General features: G+C 44.6%; 1 protein-coding gene across 1 annotated transcript in view; it reads left to right on the top strand.

Moving 5' to 3' along the window:
- The window catches only part of RAB1A (RAB1A, member RAS oncogene family), a 1,040,437-nt gene that overhangs the window by 952,500 nt on the left and 69,280 nt on the right, over nt 1-18,657 (top strand). The window lies entirely within an intron of this gene.

The following is an 18,657-nucleotide window of genomic DNA, read 5'->3' as shown; positions in this document are numbered from 1 at the left end:
TATACTCCCACAATCCTGGCATTCCTTTCAGGTTCATCTGTAAACTCCGACAACAGATGTCTTGGAAATACCCTGGAGAGTCCATTACAACTTCCAAATTCAAGGCAGATGGTACTCAGTCCTAAAACAAGCACATTGGTCTAAACACTGATTGCAGTCCAAAAAAGCCTAATTGCTTTCAAAGACAAATGGAAACCAGGCGTTCTGGTAAAGCGAGAGCGGGAATACCCCTCTTATGTGGTACATTAACAAGTTGGGGGGGGGCTCCCTCTTGCCCTCTGTCACCTAGCCATGGACCTTTGAAAAACTGCAAGCTCCCTAAGACTGCACCACATGGCACAGTACCTATCAGGAAAAATCACTCAACTGGCAGATCACCTCAGAAGGAGCCTGTCAAACCCTCATGAGTGGCATCTGCATCGGGAAGTTTTCATTAGCGCAGCCAAAGAATGTGATGTGCCACATATGGACCTGTCTGCCACCAAAGAAGATGCTTGTTTGAAAAAGTTTTGTGCCAAAATTAAAATGAGTGGACTAGAAGACATGCCTTCTCCTTCCTTTTGACAGGCCTATTCCTGTATGCCTTACCCCAATACCCTTGCTTCCCAGGGTACTGCTAAAGATGGGGGAAGAAGGCCCAGGGGTCATTCTAATAGCCCCATTGACCAAGGCAGCATTGGTATCCCCTGTTGCTTAGTCTAGCCAACAGAGAACCATGTTTCCTACCCCAGAGAGTTTACCTGTTGACACAGAACAAGGGTACCATCATACACCACAACCTGAACACACACAAATTGACAGCTTGGATGATGCCTTGATCCCATGGAAGGAGGCACCCCTTGATAAACAGGTCCTGGACATTGTCCGCCAAATGGATGAGATTCACTATTTGGTGCAGACAAAGCCCTCGGCAAGCTCAAATGCCTTTGATCCTTTCATACTTGTTGGGCCTTTTTGAAAAAAAGACTATTTTATTCCTCTATAAAAAAAATCCATGTTCAGCAGTTTCAGCCTATGTGCCTTCTCAGCCTTCTCTCTCCCATCCTGTCATGAAACAATTCCTGAGAGGGCTTACACATTAGGCCCCTGAGGAAACCACCTGTTCCCCCATGGGAACCTCAGTTTCATTCTGGAGAAACTCACCCTCCCACCTTTCAAGCCAGCTGCTTCCACAGATAGAAAATTCCTGACCTGGAAGACTGTTTCTTACTAGCCATTACTTCAGCTGGAAGGATTTCAGAGCTTTAAGCCCATGTGTGTGTAGAGCCTTTCATCATTTTCCACCCAAAGTCTCTTAGGACCAGTCCTTCCTTTATGCCTAAGGTTGTGACAGATTTCTTTAAACCAGACCATGCAGTTACATTCTTTCTTAACCCTCAAAACAAGGGAGAAAGAATTCTCCATATTTTGGATGTACAGAGAAAACTGCAGTACTACTTGGACAGAACTAAGAATGTTAGGAAGTCCGATCAGCTTTTTGTGGCCTTAGCCTGCTTCTTTGAAGGGAGACCAGTTTCTAAACAATCAGTTCAGGAATGGATTTCCCACCATACCTTATTTTGCTACAGCCATCATGGAAACAATCCTTTAGACCCTGAGAGGGCACACTCCACTAAGGCTGGGCTAATGCTACATCTGTTTTTTCTTAAAGGAGTGGCTACTAAGGATGTGTGGTGCAAGGATGATTGTGGACTATATTTGTTCGCCGTTAACCTTTCATTGCCCTCAAGTTCATACAGTTTGGCAGGCTTTAGCATTCCTAGTTGTTCCCAGTCTTAGACCAACCAAGGAGGACCCCTGCTATTTGGATACAAGATATGTCCTCACCATATCAGTTGATTTGTGAAGGAGCCTTCATTAACTCCTAATTACCATCCCACTGACCCCTTCCCCTCAGTCCAACTGTTGTTTTCCTTCCGGTTGGTCAAGTATGTATGTATTCATGCATGTACGGTGCAGAGGTTCAGGCGCCTGGACAGCGTGACATTTCCCTGTGGTACATTTGACTGGGGACACATGGCTGAAGTGACAGTCTGCTGCAGAGAAATATGGCTTTTTGCAAATTCCATGTGGGCAAAGAGAAGCACACACTGCCATGCTCACAGCTTTAATAACCAAATGCGTGGTGGCAGAAGTAATGAGTATTGTGTTCAGTGTACAATACATACTTATGTAACTACAACATGTAGAAGTGTGCTACGGCATGGAGGAAATCCTGCAGGCTACTGTAGTCGTATTTATGCTCCAGTATGTATTTTAGGTAATGTTCCTTAGACTCTGTGAAGGGGGGTAGTGGTCCACGCACTCTAAATTGTAAAGGCACTGTCCGTTGTGTACTGCATTTTTAGTGCTACTGACATGCCCTTTGCCAGCCTGCTGCTGATGCCTGCCGTCTCCTGTTCCCTTGGGGACCATGGACATTTTCCCCCTGTGCATTTGGATGTTCTTCGTGTTTCACTGTTGCAGTCATTACATTTGGGTAATCTGCTGGCAGGTTGCCTTCAGTCGGCCTGAATTCCAAAGTCTTGGGTCCTGCATTGGTTGCTGTCTCCTCTTCCATGACGTCAGGTCATCAGGGGTATAAAACAAGCAGCTGACGCCATTTTCTTTAGTCTTTCTTGCCGCACAGTGCCCGAAGCAGAAGCATTTTGCAAGTTCCGGTCGGCCGACTCCTGAAATATTCGAGTTTGAGTTTCAGAACTGAAGTCTTCAATAAAGCTAAGTACCCCGTTGAGAAACTTTTTTTCTTGCTCCATACCGAAGTCAGAAAAAGTTAATAATTGTATTACTTGTGGGAAGCAAATACTGTATTCCTTGCCTAGGCCCTGATCACAACATGCGTGGCTGTCTGTTTTGTGCTAGATTTAACCAACGTACTATTAAGCGTCTGTATATTTTTGCCACAAAGTATTTTGGAAACGGATTTAACTACCCAGAAATGTTGTCTGATAGCAATCAGACTACCGGAGTACATAAAAAAACGCAAAGAAAAGAACAGCGGCAGACAGTCGAGGTCCAAAACTGACGACGAACCCTCTAAGCCAGTCGCTGGTTCGCCGGTACTCTGGCGCTTTTGCAGCCCCTGATATCCGCTATTTTCGAGTCGCAGGCCCCTACCGAGACCCATGTGGAGTCCGGCATGCCGCAAGAAAGTATTGGACCCACGGATGTATCTACTCTGATGGGTCCAGAGCCGCTGAGCAGGCACCGGCTTCTGAGGGTGTATTCAGGCCTCAACATTTTTATATCAAACCGACAGCTGTAAAACCAAAGACAAAAGCAACTTCTAAAACTAAAAAACCGACGCATGAGACACATGCACAGGCCATTATGCCTAAAATAACAGATGATCAAAATGGCTGAAGACCTTATTACCTTGATCAGGGGTTCCCATCCCCCTCCTGATAAGAGGCCTAGGCAAGACACTGATTATGAATCTTCAGATGAGGTTTCTATTTCTTCTAATTTCTCTTCTGATCAGGAATCATCTATACCTCCCTATGAGGATTCTGATGCAGAGGAAGTCTGTACCATCAGCATCACCACCTGAGGATTATTCATTTGGGGAAACCTTGCATACTTTGAGGGAGCATTTTCACTGGGAGAGTCAAGATTTCTCAGAATCAAAAAAGAGGCTCAGGGATTTCCTTCTCCCTCAGCACAGGCCTTTAGCCATATACCCCCTGTTTTAGACATTGTGGATGATGTGTTTTCGGAGTCAAGCTTGACCTCTGACTCCTTACCTCCGGCTCCCAGCAAGCCTGACCGATATTACAGGGTCCCTGACTTTCAAATTTTTGTTTAGAAACCCTGCTGCTGATCCTGAAACTATTTCATAGGGTCCTAAGGGAGTTAAGGCCTCAACAGCAAAAAAAATCCTACCCCCTCTGACAGAGATTCAAGGGCACTGGATAGATGGGGAAAAAAGGTTTATACATCTGCAACCTTAACAATTAGGGCCTTAAACTGCCAGTTTCATATGCTCAAGTATCAACAACATGTTATGGGATTGCTGAAACAGAAAATGATGATGATTTCTGAATGTGCAGAAAATAATTGCAGGAATTGTTTGCTGCTGAACAGGTTGGAAAGCATACTTTGCAATGTGGTTTTGATTCCTTAGAGGCCTTCTGCAGGGCTGCAGTTACTGGATCTGTGACTAGGAGGCATGCCTGGCTAAAAGAGCAAAATTTGCCTGATCATGTTAAAGCTAAATTACTGGATGCACCTTTACAGCATGATACTCTGTTTGGTATTAAGGCAGAAGAGATTTTAAAGAAAATGGAAGACAAAGCTAAGTCTATGCAAACTGTAAAAGACTTCTTACAAGTGCAGCCACCAAGATTTAGTAGACACTGGCCTACAAAAAATTGGTCCTTTCCTGTGTCAGAGCTCAAAGGGGCAAATCCAGACTCCCTATGGGTTCCAGATACCAGGCACAAGATTCTTGCAGGTCAAAGCAATGGGGCGCTTCTGCCTCCAAATCTGGAGGAGATAAAGCGCAAACCTACAGAAAACAGTCCCAATGAATTCCCTCTGCCTTCACCAAGCACTTACCTTTTGGCAGCACCCTTAGGGGGAAAATTAGCACTATTTGCTCAATATTGGCAGTTAATAACCCAGGACAAGTGGGTGCTAAACATAGTATCACAGGGATACAGATTCCATTTCCATATTCTGCCGATGGCAAACGGTTGGCCAGATCTGCCATAAAATCAATGGGCAGAGGCACAAACAGGTTACGTCCCACATGGATATTGGGGCCATTCAGCCAGTACCAGAACAGGAAAAAGGACAAGGTTTTTACTCAAGACTGTTCTTGGTACCCAGAAAGGACAAGGCGTGGTGGCCAATACTGGATTTATCGATTTTGAACACATACCTGGACATTCCAAAATTCAAAATGCTGACTTTGCAGCAGCTTCTGCCCATGCTGGGCAAGAGTGCTTGGCTGGTGACATTAGACCTAACAGAGGCATACCTGCATGTCCCAATAAGGCAATCGTGCAGAAGATACTTCAGATTCAAGGCTGGCTTAATGCATTACTAATTCTCTGCACTGCCCTTTGGCTTATCTACTGCACCCATGGTCTTTATAAAGTGCCTGGCACCAGTAATTGCTTTTTGCAGACATAGAAGTATACAAATATATCCTTATTTGGACTGCTTCATTCAAGCAGAGAACAAGGACATTCTTCTTCAACACCTGGCGTTTGTGAAAAGGCTTCTAACATGCCTAGGGTACACACTAAACGAAAATAAATCACAACTGGTACCCTCTCAAAAGATAACATTCCTGGGTGCAAGCTTGAAAATACAACTGCCCAGATGGCTTTCCTCATGCCAGACAAGCAAAGGCAACTGACTACTTCAAACTGATGGCAACAAAAACCCAGTTATCTGCAAGACAAACTCTGCAGGCTTTGGGCTTCATGGCATCCTGCATCCTACCGATTCCATATGCAAGACTGCATATGAGGAAACTTCAGTGGTACCTAAAAAGTTTATGGAGTCAACATTGTCACAGTCTGGAAACAGTGATGCTTCTCATTCCCTGCCTACAACAGTAGTTTCTATGGTGGGTAAAGGCATGTCACCAAAACATGGGACGGGCCTTCACTTTACCCCCTGACAACCAAACCTTAACAACAGCGCATCAGATTATGCCTGGGGAGCCCACATGGCGGGAAGATGCATTCAGGGCATATGGACCCCAAAACAAATGCATCTACATATCAACCAAAAAGAGATGCTAGCTGTTTAAAATGCCCTGGCAGCCTTCAAGGACTTACTTCATCCAGGACAACTACTGATAAAGACGGACAACACCACGGTTATGTGGTATATAAACAAGCAAGGGGGCATGCATTCATACCCCCTTTGCAGATTAGCCATGGCACTGTGGGACACAGCTTTGACTTACCAAATACATCTTCAAGCTCAATTCCTGCCAGGAAAACAAAATACTCTGGCAGACAATTTAAGCAGAAACCTTATGGACCCTCACGAGTGGAAAGTAGATCCACAAGTCTTCAGCATGATAAAGAAATGGGGGAGCCCGGACATTGATCTATTTGCCTCTCCTCAAAATTGTCAATTGAAAAGATTCTGCACAAGGACTTATCACAGATGAGCATGGAAAGTGGACGCCCTATCTTTCAGTTGGAAAAACCTATCAGTTTACGCCTTTCCACCGCTTCTTCCCAGGGTCCTACTAAAAGTCAGACAAGAGAAACCAACGATTATACTAATTGCCCCAGACTGGCCCCGCCAATACTGGTACCCAATTCTAAGGAACTTGTCTCAATACCCAGCTTGGACCTTACCTCAAAGACCTCAACTACTGTCCCAGCAAGACAATCAGATCCTGCACAATCAACTCCAGACACTGAACCTGGCTGATCATGTAGTTATACAAACAACACCTTGCAGTAAAGCTGTGATGGATGTCATTTTAGAAGCCAGAAGGCCTAGTACTAGAAAATCTTATGCTGATAAATGGAAGAGGTTCTGTGCTTGGAATCAAGCACAAGGAACTGATACAGCAGAACCAAATATTTCTCAGATATTACAATACTTGACTGAGATGCTTGACAAAGGCCTATCTTTCTCATCGATTAAAATCCATGCCTCTGCCATTTCGGCTCATTACAATACAGAACCACCAATCTTTTCTTATCCTTTACTTAAAGCAGTATCTTAGAGGAGCCAAAAATGCAAGGCCCCCTAGAAGATCACCAATACCTGAATGCGACCTCAATTATGTGATGGAAAAGCTCACCCTGCTTCCATTTGAACCAGCTGCTACTGCTGATATAAAGTTCTTAATATGGAAAACAGCTCTGCTACTAGCAATTACTTCAGCAAGAAGAGTCTGAACTACAGGCCCTCATGGCCGTGGAGCCTTTTATCATATTTTACCCAGACAAGGGTGTCTGAAGACAAATCCTTCATTTATGCCCAAGGTGGTTTCCAGTGTTGCCCTTAATCAAACTATTCATCTGCCAACCTTTTATCCAAATCCGCAGAACAAGGGGGAGAGAATTCTACATTCCTTGGACGTACACAGACAACTAAGATTCTACTTGAGCAGGACTAAAGCTGTAAGAAAAACTGAGCAATTACTAGTGGCATATGCTGCAGGATCAGAAGGAAAGGCCATTTCAAAGCAGACTATTTCAAAGTGGATAAGCCACTGCATTCGTTTCTGCTACTTGCACCATGGTAAACCTGTGCCCAAGGGCATTAGGTCTCATTCCACCAGAGCTGCAGCTACTTTAGCAGCCTTTCTCAGAGGAGTACCAACCAAAGACATTCTAGAGGCTACTACTTGGAGTTCTGTTCACACCTTTACAAAGCATTATCATTTGCCTCTCTACTTGAAGTCCAGGGCAGGCTTTGCCACTGCAGTTCTGCAGGGCCTTATAGCCACACCTAATGCTGTTCAGCTCCAGCCTCCCATCCATAGCTTTAGGATTCTATCCAAATGTAATGACTGCAACAGTGAAACACTAAGAACATAGTACGGTTGTGTGCACTTACCATAAATGTAGCTGTTCGAGTGTATTCACTGTTGCAGTCCAGGTTACCCGCCCACCATCCCCCTTTCATTCTGGAGTTTATCTTTCCTTCTCCATCTTCTACAGCCTATGTGGTGTATTTGCTTGTAGATGAAGGTAGTTTGTATTGATGTATGTATATATAGTTTATATATAAATATATATATATATATATATTTTTTTTTTTTTTTTCTACCTTTTTGGGGGCACCTGACATCTGGGGCAAGAAAAACTAAAGAAAAACTAAAGAAAATGGCGTCGGCTGCTTGTTTTATACCCCTGACGACCTGACGTCATGGAAGAGGAGACAGTAACCGACGCAGGACCCAAGACTTTGGAATTCAGGCCGACTGAGGGCAACCTGCCAGTGGATTACCCAAATGTAATGACTGCAACAGTGAATACACTCGAGCATCTACATTTATGGTAAGTGCACACAACTGTACTTTCTTGAAGTTGTGGGCATGGCAACATATTCTTTCTGCCCACAGGGAATTTGCAAATAGCCATATTCCTCTGCAACTGAACGTCACTTCATCCATGTGTCCCCAGTCAAATGTACCGCAGGGAAATATTTCACTGTCTAGGTGCCTGTTCGGTGCAGCTTTATTTTCTGTTTGTGAATGTACTCTGTGGTCTGGGGAAGACTGTCTAGGTGTACTGTTGTAGTGTGATGTATAACATGATTGCTGGTAGGCACAAGAACTTCAGAGACAAATAGCCAGACCAACGAAGAGTGAGCATCATGTGAGCAAAAGTGATGCAGGTCATCTGATACTGTGAGAACACTTGTTGTTTACATCTGTTTTCAGTAAACAAAGTTGAGCAAGCTGCTTCTTTCCTTCATACAAAGGCAAACAGTGTCTCACCTGTCTTAATTCCATCAATCCATAGATTTCTTTTTTCTTTCCAGCTCCATTGGTCAAGGTACATTTATACTCTACTGGCACATGCTGTTATACATTAAATCATTTACCTGCAAGTTTGCTGTTCACTGAGCAAGCACCTTCTTAAAATTAATAAAGGAGATTATATTGTACAAGGATTTACAGACGTATTGTCTGACTTGCAGGGAACTCTGGTAGTAGCCACTGGATAAAGAGCCCATTCAAGTACAGGAGTTGGCAGGAGGCAATTTGAGACCTACCAAGGAGGAACTTGTTCATAGATAACTGATGCAGCAAATTCATGTATGGTATAGGGTGTTTCCCTCTGTAGAAAATCTCCCTTTTACTTTCAAACTGCTTGTTTTGCTGTGAGATGCTGTTGGTGTACACACCCTTCACTGACGTATTCCACGATCTCATGTTTGATTAGGAAAATATGCCTAGCCCTTGTACTCCTGGCCTAATTCTTCTTAACTGACACTTGAATAATTTAGATCATTTGACATGTGTTAGAGCTCCCATGTTTGACACTGAGAGCTAAGTGTTCATGTGACAAGTGTATGTCAAACTAAGACCTGCATCAGTAGTACTTGGTGTGCTTGTGAGATGAGCTTGATGTCACTGTCACAAGACTAGCATTTCAACCCAGCTGCTTAAAGTTGTGGCATTAGAAACTTGTGGCCTGTAGCACTTTACAAGATGGTGGCTAAGAGTGCACAGATCAGGATTTGGCAAGCGGATCCCTCATACGGTCCATTGCTGGTGTTGGAGTGCTGTAAGAATGTAAAGGATAACTGAAGATTGGTATTGGTTACTCTTTTGTTAAGAAGTTGTGCCCTAGGTGGCCACTTGGTCCCCATATGTTGTGAACTCAGCTGGTGGTATGTGGTTGTATTTGAGACTGAAGAGTTTTCCAGAGGGTTGTCCTCAAAAATCCATTAGAGTTTGATGGCCTACTGGGGCTTCATCAGAGCCTCAGACATTTGTTTTTGACGTTTGGTGGGACTTGCTCTTAAGCAGCCTGTGAACATTCTAATCAGTTGCCTTAAGTGCAATAGGCAGAGTTTATTCCACAAGTATAGTAACATTTTATTTTTGCAATGTTTTTTTTGAAAATGTTATCCCGTACACCTTTATCAAGCACTTGTAAACATGGATTAGAACAGAATTTAGCAATGGGTTTGTTGTAAAACAGACTTCCCAGTGTTTTAACTGCTTTGTATAAGGCTTTAGAATAAGCCCGTGGTGGCAAACCTCTCATGCAAGAGTTATCAAAGCACAAGTATTGTGTGAAGTTCATACCTTAGCAGTAGATGTTCAACATTAAATCCCTGCTGGAGTAGCCTACATTACTGACCAGCTTTTTCCATGCACTCTAAAGTTTGAAAGGAACTCTGAAAGGACAGCTCCAAAATCAGAGCTGTATCCTCAAAGTCCACTTCTTCTACAGGCCTTGTGGAATTGTTGGTAGGCAAGCAATCATTCGAGGCTGGGCAGCTAATTCCCCTTTGGGGAAAACCCTCCACTAAATTTGTTTATTGATGAAAACTTGTGGTGTTCTTCGTGTTCTACTGTTGCAGTCCTGATTTGTGGGATTTCCTGCCTTGAAAGCCCTTGACTGGCCTGAGTACTAGAGAAAACTTTCCACCTCCTAGTCTGGCAGACACCCTGACCAAGTACTCTCGAGTATAAAGGGAACCAGCCTGTGTCGTGATTTGTCATTTCTTGCCATCTGAGCCCAAAGCAGTGTTCAAGTGTGTCTTTCGGTCCGTAGCAGAGAGGTCATCATGGGAAAGGTGAGTACTCTGTTGAAGAACGCCTTTCTTTTCCTTTAACTCATATCAGATAAAGGAAATAGTTGTTTCTGCTATGATAAGCAAATCCCACAGACTTCCACTCAGTCACCTGTTTAGGCCCAGTTCTCAGGTAGCTAAACATTCATTACACTGTGGATGTTCTTCATGTTTCACTGTTGCAGTCAGCACACTTGGGTTATCTGCCTGCAGGCAGTCCTCAGACAGCCCGAATACTAGACACGTATTTTTGCGTCGGTTGCTGTCGCTCCAGGACTGACATCAGGTTGTCAGGGGTATAAAAACAGGCAGCCGATGGCATTACATCAGTCTTTCTTGCCGAGAGCCCGAAGCAGAAGCAGTTTGCATGAGTGCCAGTCGGCCACGGAGTCCAGTATGCCGCGAGACTCTTTGACTATGGAACCTGCGGATGTCTCTTCCTTGGATGGGTCCGGAGCTGCTGTGCAGGCACCGGCTTCTGAGAAAGTTCGTCGGACTACCGATATTCGACACAAACAGATGACTTCTTTCGCATCGTCAGTAATGTCTAAACTGCAGAGTTTCTAAGGTCAAGAGTACGAGCTACGCCTAAAAAACCAATGACCAAAACTCAAGCACCTGCTTCCTTGCCACAACATCAAATGCTTAAAATGGCCGAAGACCTGATTTATGCTGATTAGGGGAAGCCAGCCTTCCCCTGCTAAGAGAAAGAGATCTGTCCCCAGCAGCTCTAACAGACCAAGAGTCCGACTCTGTTTCTGAATATGAAGGCATGCCTTTATCTGCTTATGAGGATTCGGATGCAGAGGGATCCATTCCCTCTGGTTCCCCTCCGTAGAATTTTTCTTTTGGTGAAATTCTACATACTTTAAGAGAGCATTTCCACTGGGAATGCCAAGACTGTCCTCCGTCCAAAAAGAGACTCAGAGAATTTCTAGACGTGCCACAACATAGGCCTTTAGCAATGCCCCCAGTCCTGGATGTTGTGGATGATGCCTTTATGGAATCCAGTTTAACTCCCGATACCTTGCCCCCTGCTCCTAGGAAACCAGACATGTACAACAGAGTCCCTGACTCTCACAAATTCCTTTTCAAAAATACTACTGCTGACCCAGAGGTCATCTCCCAGGGGCCCAAAGGTATCAAAGCAACTCTTTAGACAGATGGGGTAAGAAAGTATACACTTCTGCAACTCTCACCATTAGGGCTTTGGATTGCAGTTTCACATGCTGAAGTACCAACAACATATTATGGAACTTATTAACTCATTCACCCCTGAGCAGCTCAAAAAATGCTGCCTGCTTACTTCCACCATAGGAACAACAGTGCAGCCTGAGCTCATTTTCAAATAATCCATTTGTAATACCATACAGAAAACAAATGTTCATAACTCTCTAACCATAACAGCTAGACTAAAAATGTAAATGAGAAAGTTGTTCAGCAGACACTGACCTCTCCAATCATGTAAACGTTGATAGTGCGTGTCTAAGTCATTATTAAATATTTGCCAAGGAATGCTGATATTGTGCATATTTTTTACCTTTTTGGTAAAACAAAGCACAATATCTTGGTGAATGTATCATATAGACCCATACAATTCATAATTAGTTTGTATGAATGCCAGCTTTAAAATGATACATTAACCATTACTGTGTGATGCTCCTTTACTGCGATATTCACAGAAATGATTATACTTCTCATGATTAGGTTCATAGGTAGGTACTAGGCTATCGTCCCAAGGGCCCATACGTAAGCGTAGCCAACAAGGTTCCCTGGCTTACGCCACCCAAGAAAGTTATTTTCTTCTGCCACTGTCGAGCAGACACACAGAAGTAATCCCCGGGGTGTATTTCCTATTTCCCATCCACTCATCAAGATTTTTCTTGAGTGCTAATGAAGAACTTTGCTTGACATAGATGGGTAGCCTGTTCCAGAGTATGGGAAGTCTCTGGGACAGGAAACTATCCCTCCAGCGTATCCTGTTGTGGTGACGAGGTTTAGGTCCCTAGAGCAGCGTGTAGCTCGGATGGATTGGGATTTCTTTAGGTGTAGCATGTCCAACAGCTCTGGGTTTGACATAGCTTTATATGTTAGGCAGAGATCACCTCTGAGTAAGCGATATGCTACGGAGTAAAGCTGGAGTTTTTTTGAGGCGGTCAGTGTAAGGCATTTGTTTGAGGGCAGTAATCCTCTTTGTGAGGTACTCTGTGGCCTTTCCATCTGCTGCAGATGTCTTGTGAGGTACATTCCAAAAGGGGCATTGTACTCTATAATGGCCCTAATGAGTGTCGAGTAGAGGGGAACAATGACATCTTTTTTCCTGGATGAGAACCCTTTTATGATGGTGTGCCACGTAGAAGGACTTCCTGACTACTGTGGCAATGTGACTATCAAAGGAGAGACTACTGTCCACCTGGGTCCCAAGGTCTCTTATCACACATTTGGTGTTAAGTAGATTGCTGCCTATGTTGGTAGTTCATGGGTACAGAGTTTTTACCAAAGGGGGGTGACACTGCACTTTTTGGCATTGAGCTTGAGGCCATGGCTCTGACACCAGGCATCTGTCTCAGCGAGGCCCTTCTGTAGGAAGTTCACATCATTTGGGGACTTGGCTATGGCTCCTAGTTTGCAGTTGTCTGCGAACTTCATTAGCCAGAGGCCTTCTGTGTTCGCCTGTACTTCAGAGAAGTAGATACCAAACAGGAGAGGTCCCAGGACGGAACTCTGTGGTACTCCCACTTGTCACTGCTTTGAGGTCAGATTTGGAGTGTGCAACTTTTACAGTCTGGGTTCTCTCATTGAGCCAGTTGGCAACCCATTTTGTGACGTAGGGATTTATACCTAGTTTAGTGAGTTTAGCTATAATTCCAGAATGGGGGATGGTGTCGAAAGCCTTGGCGAGGTCAAGATAGGCTGTGTGAACTACCTTACCCTCATCTATGGCTTTGGTGACTGCCTCAAAGAAGTCGATCAGGTTCAGGAGGCATGATCTGCCTTTCACAAACCCGAACTGGGTGGGATCCAGAGTTTGGAGGTTACCAATGTCTTTGAGTTCCATGGCCTTGCAGACCAGGCTTGTCAGGCTAATAGGTCGATAGTTCCCAGGATCAATGGTGGCTCCCCCTTTGTGGAGTGGGATAACTGTTGCTGTGCACCATTCAGTGGGCACAAAGCCTGATGCAAGGCTATTGTTGAACATGGTGCTTAACTGGGGAGCCAGTTCGTTCTGAAGTTCATGTAAAACGCCACCTGGGATGTTGTCCAGTCCCATGGATGCTGTGTTTTTGGCTTTAAAGAGTGCGGCTTTTACCTGCATAGTTGTGATTACAGGGACTCTGCATTCTTTCTGTATAGATATGGGCCCTTTAGGGGGTGAGGGGGATAAAGTTAGCACTGAACCTATCTACCAGGATGTTGGCAATATCAGTTGGTTCTGTAATTTTCGTGCCATTGTGCTGTAACTCAGAGCAGGTCTGGGTGTTGCCATCGAGATTCTTGACATAACTATAGAATGGTTTGTGGTTGTCTTTAGAATGTGGTGATTTTGTTTTCGTAGCTAGCTTTGGAGGATCTTATAAGGGATCTCCGCTTCTTACTGAGGCTGACCAGGGAACTTTTCCACTCATGGGATTTTACTCTCTTTTGCAACAGTTTCTTCCTTCTGTTGTATAGTTTGTTTATGGCAGGGGACCACCAGATTGTCCTTTTTTTTGGAGGATAGCATCTTGGTTCTGTTCGGGATAGCACGATACATGCACTCGTGCAAGTGCTTAGAGTGCATTTGTGTAGGATTCAGCAGTTGTAACTGTATTGCCCATCTGCATGGGTGTCATGAAGTTGGCTTTGTAGAAATTTCTGACACTGGTTCCCTTAATGGGGGGTGGGGGCGGGATGTAGATATCAAGGGTGATTAGCTTATGGTCGGATCTGACCAATGAGGAGTTGACTTCATGTGTGGAGCACCGGTCACTCAAGTTGGTAATGACTAGGTCTATGATATTGTTGACCCTTGTGGGGGTGTGGATAAGTTGATCCAGGGCATTGGAGTTTATGAATTCTAGAAAGCGTTGAGCTAAGGAATTCGTACACGAGTAGTTTTCTCAGTTAATGGTGGGGTAGTTGAAGTCGCCCATTATTAGGGTGTTTGCTTGAGCCCTAATATTTTCCAGTACATCAAGAAAAGAGGAGTGGAAATCCTGGGCATGGTGGGGGATCTGTAGCAAGCTACAATTTGGATTACAGCTTTGCCCAGAGTTAGTTGCACTTGGATAACCTCGGATGCATTATGCTGAGCAGCTAGCCTGGAGCTGTGGCTGTCCTTAATGAATATGGACACACCTCCGCCTTTGGTGATGTTCATCGTGTTACACTGCTGCAGTCATCACTGTTGGGTTATCCTGCCATCAGGCGGTCCCGCAGTCGGCCCGAGTTCCAAAGTCTTGGTCCGGCATCGGTTGCTGTCGCTTCTTCCCTGACGTCAGTGTGCCAGGGGTATAGAAGATGCATCCGACGCCATTTTCTTCAGTCTTTCTTGCCGCGCGGTGCCCAAAGCAGAAGCAGTTCGCAAGTGCCGGTCGGCCGACTCGTGAGATTTTCAAATCGAATTTCAGACCGAAGTCTTCATAAAGCTAAGTACCCCGTTGGGGGAACCTTTTCTTGCCTCAGTCCGATGTCAGAAAAAGTTAACAATTGCATTTCTTGCGGGAAGCAAATACCTCATAAGGACTTTCATTCTTATTGTATTCCTTGCCTAGGCCCAGACCACGACGTCACAGGTTGTCGGTTTTGTGCTAGGTTTAATAAACAAACCATTAAATGTCGGTTTGATTTCACCTGACATTATTTTGGTAGAAAATTTAATTATAGCATGCTGTCGGAGCAACCGACGACCGGAATGCATAAAAAACGCAAAGATAAGGACAGGCAGCCGAAATCCAAACCGGATTCCGAGGCCTCTGCTAGGCCAGTCGCCGGTTATCCGGATTTCATTGAGGCACCTACGCAGCCCCTGACGACTGCTGATTTAGAACCCCAGGCGACATCCGATTCACAAGCAGAGAATACTAGGCCTCCACAACCTTTACTTTTAGGACCTTCCGACTCCATTCCTAAAGGAGATTCCGGTGCAGTTGAAACGCCTTCAGTTACTGAAGGTGTCTTCAGACCGACTACACTCACTATTAAATCTTATGCAAAATTGAAAACTCCTTTAAAAACAAAGAAGACTGCACAGCAGTCTCCAGCATAAGGCCCCATGCCGAAGAAACAGATGCTTAAAATGGCTGAAGACTTGATTACCCTAATCAGGGGCTCCCATCCCCCTCCTAATAAAAGGCCAAGGCTGGAGGAGGACTACGCTTCCTCTGACCAGGTTTCAATTTCCTCAGACTCTTCTGAGGAACAGGAATATTCTTTTGCCCCTTATGAAGATTCTGATGCTGAAGAGTCTATCCCTTCTGCATCTCCCCCAGAAGACTTCTCTTTTGGGGAAACCTTACATACTATGAGGGAACATTTCCACTGGGAAGGCCAGGATTACTCTGATTCTAAGAAAAGGCTCCGAGAGTTATTTTTACTACCCCAGCACAGACCACTTGCAATTCCACCTGTGTTAGACATTGTGGATGATGTTTACTCAGAATCTAGCCTTAACCCAGATTCACTACCCCCTGCACCAGCCAAACCAGACAGATATCAGAGTCCCTGACTCGCACAAATTCCTGTATAAAAGCCCTGTTGCTGACCCAGAAACCATTTCCCAGGGTCCCAAAGGGGTTAAAGCCTCTACTGCTAAAAATCCTGTGCCCTCTGAAAGGGATTCTAGAGCACTAGACAGACTGGGAAAGAAAATTTATACCTCAGCTACTCTAGCTGAGAGCCTTAAATTGTCAGTTTCACATGCTGAAATATCAACAATATCTGATGTCTCAATTAAAACAAAAAATGCTTGCACATACAGACCAACCAGATTACAAGGAAATGCAAGATTTGCTACATTCAGCTGAACAAGTGGGAAAACATACTTTGCAATGTGAATTTGATTCATTGGAAGCTTCTTGTAGTGCAGCAGTGAACAGGGTCTGTCATACGTAGGCATGCTTGGTTAAAAGAACAAACTTTGCCTGATCATGTTAAAGCAAAGTTATTGGACGCACCCTTACAGCAGGATGTTTTATTTGGTGTAAAAGCAGAAGTTGTTTTAAAGAAAATGGAGGATAAAGCAAAATCTATGCAGACAGTCAAGGATTTCTTACAGGTTCAACCTCCTCGTTTCAGCAGAAATTGGCCAACCAAAAACTGGTCCTTTCCAGCTTCTGCCAGACCACAGAGGGGCAGATTCAGACGCCCAAGAGGCAGAGACCAGCCGCAAGGCTCTTACCAGCCTCGACAATGGAGTGCCACAACCCAAAAAGGAGAAGACAGGTTTCAAACTACCAGAAGACAAACACAATGACTTACCCCTCAGACTACCAAACAAAACTCTCTTGGCAGCTCCCTTGGGGGGGGGGGGGACTAGCTCTCTTCGCAGACAATTGGCACATCATCACAAAAGACAAATGGGTCCTAAATATTGTATCTCAAGGCTACAGATTCCACTTTCACACTTTACCAAGGATAAAAGGAATGCCAAACCTGCCACCAAACCAAAGGGCAGAGGCTCAAAAGCAAATTTCAGCTCTCATGGACATGAGAGCCATTCAACAGGTTCCTACACAGGAGCAAGGACAAGGATTTTACTCAAGACTGTTTCTAGTTCCCCGAAAGGACAAAGCCTGGAGACCCATTCTGGACCTCTCAATTCTAAACACATACCTGGAAGTACCCAAATTCAAGATGCTAACACTACAGCAACTTCTTCCCATGCTGGGCAAGAAGGCTTGGCTAGTAACGTTGGACCTCAAGGAGGCATACCTGTATGTCCCTATCAGACAAAATTGCAGAAGATACCTCCGATTTATTGCAGGTTCAACCCATTACCAATTCTCTGTACTGCCCTTTGGCTTATCTACTACGCCCAGGGTTTTTACAAAATGCCTGGCACCAGTAATTGCATACTGCAGACAGAGGGATTAAAATATATCCATACCTGGACGACTGCCTTATTCAAGCAGAAAGCAAAGACATTCTCTTAAAGCATCTGGCGTTTGTCAAAAACCTTCTAAGTTGCCTAGGATACACAGTAAACGAAAAGAAGTCAAAACTAGTGCCCTCACAAGACATAATATTCCTGGGTGCCAGCTTAAATACAACTGCCCAGATGGCTTACCTCACGCCAGGCAAGCAAAGACATCTGACTCAATACTTCAAAATGATGGCAACAAAGACCCAACTCCCTGCAAGAAAAATTCTGCAGGCCTTGGGATTCATGGCATCTTGCATACTACTAATACCATTTGCAAAACTGCATATGAGGAAACTACAATGGTATCTGAAAAGCGTATGGTCTCGCCACAGCTTGGAAACAATAATTCCACTCATCCCCTGCCTTCAACAGGAGTTTCTATGGTGGGCTCAGGCATGTCACCTCAACAAGGGTCAGCCTTTCACCTTACCCACAGCCAGGCAAACCATAACAGATGCATCGGATTATGCCTGGGGAGCACACATGGCAGGACAGTGTATTCAGGGCAAATGGCCTGCAAACCAAAGGCATTTACATATCAAGCAAAAAGAGATGCTAGCTGTACAAAATGCCCTAACAGCTTTCAAGGACCTCCTACATCCAGGACGACTCCTAATAAAGACGGATAACACCACAGTGATGTGGTACATAAACAAGCAAGGGGGCACACACTCCTACCCCATATGCAGACAAGCAATGACCTTGTTGAACACCGCTCTGACCTACCAAGTTCAGCTACAAGCACAATTCCTGCCTGGAAAGAAACACACTGGCAGACTATCTAAGCAGAAAGATCACAGATCCTCACGAGTGGAAACTAGATCCACAAGTATTCGCAGTGATAACTCAAAAATGGGGGAGCCCAGACATAGATCTGTTTGCTTCCCCCCAAAACTGCAAACTACGGAAATTCTGCACAAGGACAATACCACACACTACCTTGGAAAGTGGAAGCCCTCTCATTCAGTTGGAAAACATTGACAGTGTTTGCCTTTCCTCCACTACCTCTTCTGGCAAAGGTGCTGCTGAAAGCCAGATTAGAGAGGCCACAAATGATACTCATTGCTCCAGACTGGCCACGCCAACACTCTTATCCAATACTAAGGAACATGGCTCAAGGCCCACCATGGATTTTGCCTACAATTCCTCACCTGCTCACTCAGCAAAACAATCAGATTCTACACGGCCAGCTCAAGACTTTAAATCTGGCTGCATGGCAAATTGCCTAAATAACCAGTCAACACTTTTTTCTAAAGCTGTGATAGACATCATTCTGGAAGCCAAAAGGCCTAGCA

Source organism: Protopterus annectens, chromosome 1.part2, assembly GCF_019279795.1.
Source record: "Protopterus annectens isolate FY-2018-M chromosome 1.part2, PAN1.0, whole genome shotgun sequence".
In the NCBI taxonomy this organism is placed as follows: domain Eukaryota; kingdom Metazoa; phylum Chordata; order Ceratodontiformes; family Protopteridae; genus Protopterus; species Protopterus annectens.
Note: the sequence above shows the minus strand (reverse complement) of the source record. Positions and strands in the feature narration are given on the sequence as shown.